Here is a 15,120-nt window from a genome sequence, read left to right on the forward strand (position 1 = left end):
AAAGTTGATAATCGACGTTAGAGTACACGCTATCCGTTGATAAGTAAATGTATACCTTTAACAACTGTTCCGCTAATGATAGTCGGGTAATACTGTTCAAAGCAAATATGCTCGTTTTTCTAATTACACGTTAGTTTACGAACTCGCGCTTGTTTACGATCGAATGGGACTGATACACATTCGCGACTAAAACAAGGTGTCTGAATCTTCCGGTAAACCTTTGTTTTATTCTTGCAGAGAAACGCTATCGATGTACTCCTACAACATTTTACTACCTGCGTAAATACTTCAGTTTCGCGTACGTTCATTTGAGATTGTGGGATCAAAATAAAATGAATTATAATTTTATATAATTATACTATCGATGTTACTATCGTCCAGGGATTTTTGGACCTAGAAGATTTTTGTATTCGACAGATTTACGGTTCAGAGGTTTCACTGATATTAAGACCTACAACATAAAATAGTAATATAATATATAGAAGGACCTTGGGAATTTTTGGATCTTCTTGTATAATGAGATTATTATTAGTGATATTAATAATAAAGATGTATGTAATTTGAGAGTTGGGGACTTTGTATAGTCGACATAGTTCCTAGAGACTCCGCAGTCTGCCCTTATAGAGATCCAAAGACTTTGAGATTTTTGTAAGAGCTTCTTTGATAGGTGCTTTGGGACTCTGACTTTTTGAATGAAAAAATATCTCCTTTCGAAGGTGGAATTAATTTTTCTACGTAATAAGAGATTTCCCAATAAGTCCCCGGTATCACTCTTATCGAGCATTAATTTGCACGATAAAATCGCAGTGATATCGGATCAAGGTTTTCCGCGGACGTGCAAAGTTGTCCGCGCGAGCTCGAGAGGAAGGCTGTCATGCTAAATGCAACATTAGATTGGACGTGTATGCGCGGCACAGCCGTGCAATTATGAAACGTTAAAAATTTACAACCGACACGTACACGAATGTGCCGTGTGACGGTGTCTAACCGTAATTGCATGCGTGCACATGGATCGTATGTACGTATGTACGTACACTCTTGTCCACAAGTCATGGTACCCTTACTGGTACCAGCTTTAAGGTTACGTTATTACTATTCCACAAATTCTGCTATACAATTACGTTACTAAACCACTATTTAAGTAGCGTTACTGTCTTATTACCTCGTTATACTGTTCAAGCGAGTATTAGAATATTGTAATTTAAGTCTCTGTATCGCGATAATTTCAGAATATTACAATTTCGGTCTATAAATCCATTAATTTGTAGAATTCTGTAACTTTTTTGTTTACATATTGCTGAATTCTTGTGTTCACTGATTATCATGTTTTAACAGTTTCGAAATCTTATGTTCTCAAGTTAATGCATTTTCAAATTACTGAATTTCAACATTGACATATTCGTTGGTTTCACATTCCCAAAGTTGCCAATTTTCCAACTTATACATTCGCATATTTTTAAGTTCTCAATTGTATTTTCAAATTTTAATATTTCTACATTCTAATATTCCCACACTCCTACATTTCCACATTCCTAAATTCCCACATTCCAACATTCCAACATTCCAACATTCCAACATTCCAACATTCCAACATTCCAACATTCCAACATTCCGACATTCCCACATTCCTATATTCCATATTCCCATATTCCAAATTACCATATTTCACAATCCCATATTCCAAATTACCATATTCCACATGCCCATACTCCACATTTCCAATTCCAACATTCCCACATTCCAACATTCTTACCTTCTCACATTCTCACATTCTCACATTTCCACATTCCCATATTCCACATTCTCACATTTTCACATTCCCATATTCCATATTATCACATTCCTACATTCCAAGCTTGCACCTCATGAAATTGATGTGTTACTACCTTCCTCAATTCCTGAATTCTCTGCTCCAATATTTACAAATTTATCCATTCCTACATTCTGACATTCTCACATTCCGTCGTTCTCAAATTACCACATTCTAACATTCATAATTTCACACTTCTCAAATTTCCAAATTGTCGAAATTATTACAGTTCTCAATTTGTACGTTTCTAGGTTCCCAAATTACCTCCTTTCCACATTACAACATTCCTCAACTAACACATTCCAAAGTAGCTAACATTTCCGAATACTCAAATTATAAATTTTTAATAAATTTTTAAGTCTATAAATTTAATTCAATAAATTCAATAAATTCAATAAATTCAATAAATTCAATAAATTCAATAAATTCAATAAATTCAATAAATTCAATAAATTCAATAAATTCAATAAATTCAATAAATTCAATAAATTCAATAAATCCAATAAATTTTGTAGTCCTCAATTATTCCTAATTCCTTAAGTCCCAAATTTAGTGCATTCCATACACAACCTAATTCCCAAAAATGCTAAGCATACGAAGTTTAGAAACGTCCACATTCCAATCACTGAAATAACCGATCTCCCTAAAAAACTAACTGACTTTGGAAACCAACAATTTCAACGATAAAATAACGCTGCTTTGTTACGGTCGCTTTGGAGTTGTTCGACATAAATCGGCGAGGTGTTTAATGACTTATGGACGGGAGTGTATGTACGTACGAGTACCAGATATCGGTAGCGGTGGCAGGGCGATAAATGGCCAACAGAGTTTGTCGCGGCGTATCACGGTTTCTGTTCTGAATGCAAATCAAACCAGTGTGAAACAAAAAAGCCGGCTTATCTGTTGGATCTAAAAAACGGACCGCGACCGATCGCTAATGCTGCGTTTAGCCGGCAACAGGTGAGAACACACCGGCATGGATTTATGAAATCAGCGGATGACGACTGAGTGTAAATATGTATTAACGACGCGCGGTAACGAGAGTCGCGGTATTAAGAAGTATAATTAGGTAAAGTATCAAATAAAACTTGCGATCGTTTCGCAACTTATGATGCTAAAGCTTTTAATCTTCGTAAAAGTCGACCGTGTTGCAACTCCATCCGTGAGAAAAACTTTGAAGTCTATAAAATTGTTTTGGATGGGATGTTTTAGCATAATGATCGACAAAGTTAATTTTCTAGCTTAAGTTTATCCATAAATGGCAGCATTCACGACAGATATGGTTAACCAAAGATTTCCCTCTGATCTTTCAGTGATCCTTCAATGGAAATCAAAGATCATCTCAACGACCCTTGGTTCTACGCTGTTATTATATCTTCGGTAATTACGCGACGTATAATCAGCGGACCTAATTGGCAACAGACGAAAAAATTGTCAACCATAGTGCGTGGAGTACGCTTAAATAAGTTCTCGAAGCATCGAGGTACCGTTAATCTAATTACAATTTACTAGGGAAAATGGTAGTCGAATTAAATGAAATTAAAATTCAATCTTCTACGTTCTATTTGTTGCAACGTGCGATCGCGTGGGTCTGGACGTAATTGCTTCTTGTACAGGATGTGTCAAAAACAGTGTGCGATGCATAAACGATACTGTATGCGAGAAAATTTATCATTTTGCAATTTGGGACTTATATTTTTCTGATGTTATTATTTTCTTTCAGAATAGTGATTTTAGGTTGCACACTGTTTTTGATACGCCCTGTATGTTAGGAAGAATATTCAATAATGGTAGTTTAAAATAATTACAAGTATTATGACAGAATATTCAATCAAGTGTTACATTAATGAATCTAATTAAATAATTATATTTAATTATTTATATTTATATTTAATTTAAGTTACTTATTTTTATGTAAGTAATTGATTTATGTTAAGCAAGTTTTATTTATGTTAATGTTTTATTGTCTTTTATCTCCTTTCATATATATTCTTGTGTATTTTCAGTTAATTACTGCTTTAATAATGAAAATGTTTAAATTATGTACAAGAAATGTATACAAAATTATTGCACAATATTTTGCATTTAATTTTATATTAATTTTTGTAATTTGAGCAATTATTGTAGATGTAATTTTTAGTGCAATAGGTCATCGTTTAGATTAATTTTGATCAAGAAGCTAAAAGATGTAACAGAATATGAATAGCTAGGCAGGTTGGTAAATTAATTTCTGTGTGATAACGTGAAACGGTATCGAGCAATATAGAACCTAAAAATTACAACAATGGAGCTACGAAGTTCCTTCTTCATTCTTCATCTGTCTCGCACTCCTGACTTCTACAAATTACCATCTATTTAGAACGCTCGGCCACTTTCTCAAAAAGGAGCAAATGGTCGAGCAAGAAAGTACAGAAGGTACATTGTCAATGTTAATTGAAACTAGAAACACTTGGATTTCATACATTAATAAAACGGTGTGCTTGTAATTAAATGTCAACTACGAATTATCGGACTGACAAGATTTTTTATATTGAACGTACAGTAATTAAATAATATAACAGTACAGTTCAAACAAATAGATTTTCACCTAATTTTTATTGGTAGAATGTTAATAAATCATAGTTTACTGGCAAATTATGTGAAGATTAATATTAAATTACAAATTGATTTTAATATTAAATTACAAATTGATAAATTTAATATTAAATTACAAATTGATTTTAATATTAAATAAGTAATTTGATGATCAGATTTTATTCATTCAAATATTTTTATTTGATGATAATTTAATCAGAGAGATACCTCAAGACTATGCTATTAGTAACAATTATACCATTACAATACGGAATGAAAAATAAAAAAATAATTGAGATAATTGTCTTAGAAAGAAGAGAATCCTCGAACAAGAATCAAGAAATTAGAGAAAGCGTAGATTAACATAGCCCAGATCTTCAAGAGAATGGAAAATCGTTTAATTTGCAAAATGAATAACTTAATGAAGAATCAAACCCAACCAATAGCTAATTCAACTCCTATTTAATTTTTAAAAATTGCAGCAACCTTTCAGTCATAATTCCAAAGAATATTTTGTCAAGACAAAAGACAAGTATATTAAATATTAGAAACTTTTTAAGTTACACCCCCTCCTGTAACTCAGAGCCATATACCGAGACTATCAACACATCCTTCATTTGCGTTATCAATACATCCTTCATACATCCTTCAAAAATTATACTACAACAAAAATAAATAGGTTATTGGTAAAATTGCCTCCAATTATTTCACATATGGTCTCCTGCTTATCCACGCGCCATAACCTAACCTCCTAACTGCTGTATAAAAGCAAAAATCCGATAATGAGGGTTATTATAGAAGTATCACTCGATATTTAAAGACACAGATTATTGGAAATATTTTTCTGCAATTTTACATGCTATCTCGAGTCGAACACATTCTAATGGGCGTTCATCAGGACGAAGGTGGAGCGGCGATTATCTGGAAACGGAATTGCGAATAAATAACCTAGTTGCAAGTTGGCCATGGAAATCAACCTTATTTCCTCTTATCTCGATGTAACGTCTCGAAGACGAGCTGCATGTTATAACTCAAGCGTCAAACAAACGATATTCGTTGTTGAACATCGTCGAAATACCGCTTACTTGCAATTCGATTCGCTGTGAATTTTTCCATCGGCTTGAAACGTGGCTCGCAATTCACTTCCAACTGGACGTGGTCTGTTATTGATTTCTGCGATATTTCATTCTCGAAGATGATGCTAGAATATGCACAAACATGATCCTGGAAATATTTGTTATTTAATTAGCAGACATTTTATTAATTTCAAACGCTCAATTAACTCTGTGGTTTGAGAAATTAGACTGAATAATTTTATCTCAATACTTAATTACAGTGTTAATTCATTTTGGGAACTAGGAACTAGGGATTTTGGAATCTAGGTATTGTGGTGTCTAGGGATTTTGGGATGTAGGGATTTTGGTGCCTAGGTGTTTCGGCATCTAGGAATTTAGGGATTTCGGGATCTAGGGATTCCGGGATTCAGGGATTTCGGGATCTAGGGATTTTGGGATCTAGAGATTTTGGGATTTAAGCATTTTGGAATCTAGAGATTTTGGGATTTAAGCATTTTTGGATCTACAGATTTTGGGATTTAAGCATTTTTGGATCTAGGAAGTTTGGGATCTAGGAAGTTTGGGATCTAGGAATTTTGGGATCTAGAGATTTTGGGATTTAAGCATTTTTGGATCTAGGAAGTTTGGGATCTAGAGATTTTGGGATTTAAGCATTTTTGGATCTAGGAAGTTTGGGATCTAGGAATTTTGGGATCTAGAAATTTTGGGATCTAGAGATTTTGGGATTTAAGCATTTTTGGATCTAGGAAGTTTGGGATCTAGAGATTTTGGGATCTAGGAATTTGGGGATCTAGGGATTTTGGTATCTAGCAATTTTGGGATCTAGGAATCTTGCGATCTAGAGATTTTGGAGTCTAGGGATTTTAGGATTTAGGGACTTTGGGATGTAGGAATTTTGGAATCTGGTGATTTTGTGATCTAGAGATTTCGGGATCTAGGGATTTCGGTATCTAGGGATTCCATCGATGTCTGGTTAAATAAAACTTGTAGACATTAGAAAAATTATTATAAATTATAAAAAACAATTATACATTAGAAAAATTAAAGGTACACGATAGAAGAATAAGACAGTTTGTAATTATGGTTTATAAAACTAGTTTATAAAACTATCTTTTACTATGTTACCATTAGAAATAAATATTAGTACTCTTACGGTACATCTCAGTAAAATAATTCCCTAGAAATTATAATCGAAGCATCAGCAGTAATATCAAAGCTAACAGTCATGTTAATAGTACATCTTGTTCTGTACGATCAAACTTCATAGGAAATAACATTAATTTACGACACAATCAGCGCAAAATTCACAGATACGTTTGCATATCTCTCATTTTCGAATAGCAATAATATTTCAACATCTCTAGGGCTATTAAATTCCTGGAAGTATTCAGGAGCCTGAAGAATCTGTGTCTTCAAATATTACGGCCGATTAAACTGCTTAAAAATCGCAAGAAAGCGGGAGTACTGAATACCGATCAGCAACTTCAACAATCTCTCCCCCCGGCACCATCTTTAATGGCACAATTTTTATTTCGCTATCGAACCTCATTTTAATAATAATCATCGCCGCCACGCGAACCCGTTTTCTCGTTCCGACCAAAGGAACTTTTTCACGCCAATTATCGCGTTTCTCTTTCAGCAATTAGTATTCCCATTGCTACAGTCATGACCAATATAGCGTCCGATTTATATCGATGCGCCTGAGACTAAAGACAAAAGGACGATATCGTCATTAGGATTCACACCTAACGGTTCCGTAAATTAACGTGTAGATTAATAATTTATCAGGCTTTTTCATCGTTTCAGCCGATATCGAATACGTGTACGTAATTTATGATTATCAACGAAACGAGTCACTTAACGGCATCGCCTTTGCCAATTAAAGTAAATTCGATCGATGATGAACGGCGAGCTTTATCTTGAGTGATATCTAAAGTGCAAGGATATTAGCGCAGATCTGATATGTGGATTTTAATATTTCAGGATTGGGGAGTTGGAAAGTGAAATTTTTGAGAATTTTGGGAATTAGAGGATGTGGGAATTTGGAGATTTAGGAATTTGAGGAGTTTGGACTTGGGGGAATTAGAGAACTTGGGGATTTGGGAATTTGAGGATGTAGGAATATGGAGGTTTAGGAATTTGGGACTGTGGGAATTGGTGGATTTAGGAATTTGAGAAGTTTGGAATTTGGGAGAATTAGAGAACTTGGGGAGCTGAGAATTTGAGGATTTAGGAAATTGGGTGTTTGGGAATTTGGGGACGTAGGAATTTGGATGTGTAGGATTTTGGGACTCTGGGAATTGGAGGATGTGGGAATTTGGAGATTTAGGAATTTGTGGAGTTTGGAATTTGGGGGACATAGCGAACTTGGGGATTTGGGAGTTTGGGGATCTAGGAATTTGGAGGTTTAGGACGTTGGGTGTTTGGGAATTTGGGGACGTAGGAATTTGGGACTGTGGGAATTGGTGGATTTAGGAATTTGAGAAGTTTGGAATTTGGGAGAATTAGAGAACTTGGGGAGCTGAGAATTTGAGGATCTAGGAATTTGGGTGTTTGGGAATTTGGGGACGTAGGAATTTGGGACTGTGGGAATTGGTGAATTTAGGAATTTGAGAACTTTGGAATTTGGGGGAATTAGAGAACTTGGGGAGCTGAGAATTTGTGGATCTAGGAATTTGGGTGTTTGGGAATTTGGGGACGTAGGAATTTGGATGTGTAGGATTTTGGGATTTTGGGAATTGGAGGATCTAGGAATTTGGAGAATAAGGAATTTATGGAGTTTGGAATTTGGGGGAGTTAGAGAACTTGGGGAGCTTGGAGTTTGTGGATCTAGTAATTTGGGTATGTGGGAATTTAGGGATGTAGAAACCTACTATCTAGGAATAAAGGGATGTAGAAACCTGCTACCTAGGAATATAGGAATGTAGAAACCTACTATCTAGGAATTTGAGTATATAGAAACTTGAGGATCTAGGAAGTTAGTGATCTGGAAATTGGTGGATCTTGAAATTTATGAATTATTTTTGACAACCTCAAGATATAAGAACCTACAAATTTCCTAACCTAGAAATTGCCCATCTCAAAACCTAATAATCTAGCAAATGCATCTAAAAATTTGGGAATCTAACAAATTGAAGATCTACTTCTCCAAGAATACAAGAATCAAGTGTCTTAAATTTATCCAAATTCCTAAATCCGATCACAAAGAGTCTTTAAAAATCCCCAAATAGTTCTCAATCGAAGCAAAGTTTGAGAAGCTGCAAAACAATTTGCAAATTCAGTATTCACCAGTCACAGTTGTCCTGTATCTGGGTTATAAATCAACTTCGAAAGTCTGACCAGCGGTCAAAGTTTTTTGTCCGGCTCTAATTGTTGGGATTCGTGGAAGTTACGTGCACGAAAGAAGAAAAAAGGCCGAAGTCGTTCAGTTGTAGTTTCAAGAACCGCGACAAACAGTTTTTGACGCGCATGGCTGCTCCCTGAACCGCGTCGCTATTTTTCTCTTATATACAAGACGTTTCAAACAAGGCCACCTCGAATATCATAACGCGCGATAAATCTGGATTATAAATTTGCGGATACTTTCTAACGAAGCGAATGATAAAAAATAAACATTACTTCTTTTGTTCAACTCGAACATTTCTAGAGTTCGCAATAATTCATAACGGATTATAATTAGTTATGATCGCAATAAATTAACAAATTTTTGCGTGATACAAAAAACATGCACAAGTTTATCCACGCGAAAGTGTGATTTCACACCGGCGTGTCTTACGAAGTACAGATTATACGTCGCGATACGGTGATGTATAATACCTCATTTGTTCCGATAAAAATCGGATATAAGCGTTGCCATTGGAATTACCGGTACTGATTCGTTTACGAATAATTTTGACAAGAGAAGTACGCCTTTAAAATGAGAAACCATAACAGTCAGTGAAAGTGATGCGAACATTTATCGGCAAGAAACAGATAAATGAGGGCGATTAGTATTACGGTGGATGTTGAGGAGACCAAACATTTCTGGGTCTCGGCTTTCTCTTTTTTCGGTCTTGCTTCGATGATTTAAAAACTACTTGCAACTATATTTCGCACATTACGATATTTGTAATAACCCATAATACACTTAGAAATCTATCTCAAAGGGGATCTAGGGATATTACGATTTAGGAAAATAGGACTTCACGGATCTGCAATTGGAGAACATAAATATTGTGGTCCATGAAGTGTTGGGGTTCAGAGACACGATCTAGGGATATTCAGATGTAGGAATATTGGGTCACAAAAATATTCTGGACATTTTAGGGTTTTTTGGATTTACAGATTTTTTGGATCTAGGGATTTTTAGATTGAGGAATTTTTGAATCTAGGGGTTTTTGGATTGAGGAATTTTTGAATCTAGGGATTTTTGTGTCAAAGGATACTGGGATCTAGGGTTTTTGGATATAGCAATTTTGGGATTTAGGGATTCTGGGATCTAGGGATTTCGGGATATAGAGATCTAGGGATCTAGGGATTTCGGGATCTAGGGATTTCGGGATCTAGGGATTTCGGGATCTAGGGATCTAGAGATCTAGAGATCTAGGAATCTAGGGATCTAGGAATCTAGGGATCTAGGGATTTCGGGATCCAGGAATTTTTGGAATCTAAGGATTTTGAGATCTAGGGATTTCTGGATCTTGGGATTTCGGGATCTAAGGATTTCTGGAGTTAGAGATTTCGGGATCTAGGGATTTCTGGAGATAGAGATTTCTGGATCTAGGGATTTTGGGATATAGGGTTTTTGAAATATACCGATTTCGGGATGTAGGTATTTTGGAATCTAGGAATTTGGGGTTATAGGAGTCTTGGGATACAGGGATCTCAAATCTCACATAAGGATTTTTGGATAAACCGATTTGGAGGTATAGGAATTCTGAAATATACCGATTTCAGGATCTAAAAGTCTCGGAATACTGGAACTTCAAAATATACCAATTTCGAGATTATATGTGGTGTGTAAAAATGACGTAGCATAGTGATCTCAGTATTAAAGAAACTTCGCTATATAAATACCTCCAAATATAGGGATTTCTATGCATCTCCAAACTTCGAAACCTAAATATGTCAAAAACCAAATACAAGAAACTATGATTCAACTATATAGAAATCTAGGATGTTTCTGAATACATTAGTAGAACTATTCATAAAAAAAAAGCATGCACTATAAATACCTGTTAATATCTAGCCACCCGTAAATATAGTACATTATACGAATATAATATATGTAGAAATCGTGTAAGATTTAAATGAGATACGCACACATGAAGACATTACTGTAATTTTCGCAATTTAACAACTCACAACATGTATCTACTTCTCGAAATGTTTCCACGGCATCATAAAAAACGCTTGCCCCTGGCGATTTCCGGTTCAGATATCGGCCCCTGCAATTTCGACGGACATTCGCGACTGATAATCGTCTTTCGAGAGAGAAATTGCTGTACATAAATGAAACAGTTTCTTTTTCCCTCGCGTCGTTCCACCTCGAGGTTTCCCGATCCACCTTCTTACTTCTCTTTCTCTTGTCCTCCATTTTATTTTATTCTCTCCGCCATTTGCTCGTAAACGAATTAACTACTGCTTCCTTTCAATTGCTCCCGGTCATTAATGCGTCGTTCAATATTTTACGTTAATTCGTGTTAAATGTTCCTTACAAATCGCCCTTAGCGTCGAATCTTGTCGAGCAATTTCATGCAGGCAAATGGTATCTTATACATCGTATACTCATGTTCTCACCTACTTTTTTTATCGCAAGTTTACTTCTATAGTTAATTTATTTATATAGGGTGCTGGAGAAAATGTAATTTTCCCACTTTTTTGAAAGATTATTAAGTTTGAAAATTTGTAGTTTCTAAAGAGAGTCTATAAGTGTCGACATTTTGTAAATGTAAAAATTAATAAATTTAAGAATTTATTACTTTCATAATTTTTAAATAAATTTCTTAATTTAAGCGTCCACTTTGACAAAATTAAAAAATTTTGAGACTGAAAAATTTCAATATTTGCTAAACGTAAAAATAGATAAATCTGAAAATGAATAATTTGAATGCAATCATAATCCGACAATTTTCCACCTAGTGAAAAATTTGCTTCAGTAAGCAAGTCACGTTTCCAAGCTCACCCTCGATCCGGTTTAATCGGCACTAATTATCCGCTATTAGTTAGCAGCGTGTTGCCTATTATTATCGAAATAGCGCCGTTTGCGATCCCGTTAGGGCAACGTCTTCATCTGAAAATTTCGTGCGTCCATCGGGTTCAGCGACTCGGTTCCGCTTGTTCGATTCAGACACGCGATTCGTCACACTACGGAATCTGATTCGAAGAAAGCAGCATAAACAACGTGATTTTATTTTTTCCGCCTTAATTGAAACTTCTTGAGGAAGTGACGGTCGAAAAAAGAAATTAGACGACGCGGAAAGGAGATCCAGCAAAAAATTGACTGTTATTTCTCAATTAAATCGCCAACGCGTTTCGCCAACACGCTTCTTATTTCGCCACTGTATTTCTTATCGTTATGAACGTTACTGCTTCAATGGTCTACGACAAGAGGGCGAATACCAGCGTCATATCGCCGTAAAATATATACCGGGTCGTAACGGTCAGTGATTTGTCGCCCCTTTTCTAATTATATTAGAATTTATATTCGGCTCGCCGTGTATATACGTACCGTGTTGTCAGCTTTCCTCGTAAAATTAACGGAACGCGTGGTTTGTGTCGCATAGAGTTTGTGTAATGACGTAGAACATTGTAGATATTGTTGATACTGACGTGCTCGACATTTGTTTCTTACAAAACATTGTCAGTTTTATATCCGATTATATATTCATCAACGGCAATAATATGAATTATTGGTTATGATATCGAATCGGGTGATTGGAACACGCTCGTTCGTTATTGATACGTGGGTTTGATTTTTAGCGATGTTTAGGAAACGCAAGAAGCGGTGAAAATACGAGTATTACTTGAGATAATACGTCTGGTAATAACGCGTGTTCGTACAATGACGATATAACGCGATGCGATGTAATTTACGGTGCATTGAAGTATACAGTGTGCTGCAATTTCAGTCAATTGCAACTTACAGTGCGTCAGAAATCATGGTATGCTGCGAATCACATGGTGCGAGTCACAATGGGTTACATTTACAGCGCACGGCAATTTACAACGCGTTATTTTTACAGCGCATGGACATTTACAACGCGTCACCTTTACAACGTGTTAAAATGGACAGCACGTTGCAATTTACAAGCTGCTGCAATTTATAGACACAATTTACAGCGCGTCACAGTTTAAACTACGCTGGAAGATACAGCGCTTTATAGATTACAGCGTAGTGCAATTTACAGCGCCTTAAAATTTACAGCGCATTTAAATTTACAGTGCGTTAAAATTTACAGCGCATTTTAATTTACAGTGCGTTAACATTTACAGCGTATTGTAATTACAGCGCATCACAGCTTACGTTACGCTGGAACATATAGCGCTTTATAGATTACAGCGTAGCGCAATTTACAGCGCATTTTAATTTACAGTGCGTTAAAATTTACAGCGTATTGTAATGGACAGCGCACAATATACAGCGCATCATAGTTTACATTGCGTTGCAATTTACAATGCGTTATAATTCACAACGCATCACAGTTCACAGCGCACCACAATGACAATGCGACATAGTGCACAGCGCGTTAATGTACAACATGCCACAGGTGACAGTGCATCACAATGCCTAACGCATCATAGTTCACAGCTCATCACAATGTACAACGTGTTATAGTTTACAACGCACTGTAATGACAACGCAACACAGTACATAGCGCGTCGTAATGTACAACACGCCACAGGTGACAGCGCATCGCAATGCCTAACGCATCATAGTTTACAGCGCATCACAACGCACAACGTGTCATAGTTCACTGTACATCACAATGTACGATGCATCATAGTTCACAGCGCATCCCAGTGCATCACAGCGCACAACGTGTCATAGCACACAGCGCATCGTTCACAGAGTGTCCTAATGCAGTACGCTGTAATTTGCAGCACCGCAATTTGGTAATATAGAAACTCGAAAATTGGGGAACATAAATGTAACAATTAAAAATTTAAAAGATAGAGTAACTTGAAAATTGAAAGATTTGAATATGAAGAAAATTGAAAGGTTGGAATACGTAACTATTGTTTTAAATCGAATCGATAAGAGCTTCACTCGAAATGTCGATACCGAATTGCAATTTGCCTGGACTCTCCACCAGTAATTATCGTCACGTTACCAACCAATCACCGCACGTGTGTTTGTCAATTAAACGCATCGCCGTCCGCATAAAAAGGCCGCCTTTCTATTCGGGTCGTGCACGCCTATCGTATCGTTCCCATTTGTTACCATTATCGTTAATATGACCATAATCTCCGGCGCTCATACGCGATATCGTCTAAGAGACAGTTTCGCGTCCACGTCGGTGGATAATGGTCTGTGACTTCTCGAGCTCCTTATAATGCAAATTGCGTGAATTCTCGCTCTCCCACTTAAACCTCCCACCGTTTATTTCTTGGCCTCCCTATAGATTCTGTTATCTGTCGATCTACGGTCTCTTTTGTCTCTGTCTGTATCGCCGTTATTCTCGTCCCGTCTCCGCGTTTTCCACGGGCACGTACGATCGCCGTTCGTGAAAATAAAAGAAACTCCGCGATCGGTAATGGAAAAAAAATACGCCTCGTGCAATGGTCGATCTCGTATCTGTCAGCAGATAACATCGAATTCCTAACGGCGGGCTCACCCACTCTCTTACGGCAGTCCGGCCAACCTACGAACTACAAATAAACACCGCCGTTAACTGTTATCCATAAATCAATTTAATCGTGCGTACGCAGAACCGATAGCCATCGACCAAGTTAATGTAATCGTCCCAATAGGACATGCGGGTGAGCGTGTAGGGATGAATCGACTTTGGTTAATGCGACTACATACTTCATACCTTTGTTTAGATACCAGATTTACCGTTGATACATCTATAATAATGATATGATACAGATAAAGCGATTCTAGTCGCAGCGACTGAAACTCGTGGACTCGGGGACGTGTGTCAACTGAGAGGAATAAATGAAGTGAGGTTGTGAGGAATTTCAGGTATCGGGGAGATAGGGAGTGGGGAATTGAGGGATAGGGGAATTATGGGGTTGGTAATTGGGGAATGGGGAAATTGAGAAGTAAGGGGTTGCTAGTTGGGTGATGGGGGAATTGGTTGGTTAGGAATTTGGGGATGTGGGAATAGGGAATTAGGGAGTGGGAGTTTTGGAAATTGAAGGAGAGGGAAAATAGGAAATTTGGGATTTGGGAAATGTGGGATTTGGGAGATGTGGGATTTGGGAGATGTGGAATTTGGGAAATGTGGGATTTGGGAGATGTGGAATTTGGGAGATGTGGGATTCGGGAGATATGGAAATTGGGAAATGTGGGATTTGGGAGATGTGGAAATTGGGAAATGTGGAATTTGGGAGATGTGGAAATTGGGAGATGTGGAATTTGGGAAATGTGGGATTTGGGAGATGTGGAATTTGGGAAATGTGGGATTTGGGAGATGTGGAATTTGGGAAATGTGGGATTTGGGAGATATGGAAATT

This window comes from Megachile rotundata, chromosome 2 (genome assembly GCF_050947335.1).
Source record: "Megachile rotundata isolate GNS110a chromosome 2, iyMegRotu1, whole genome shotgun sequence".
Classification (NCBI taxonomy): Eukaryota; Metazoa; Arthropoda; class Insecta; order Hymenoptera; family Megachilidae; genus Megachile; species Megachile rotundata.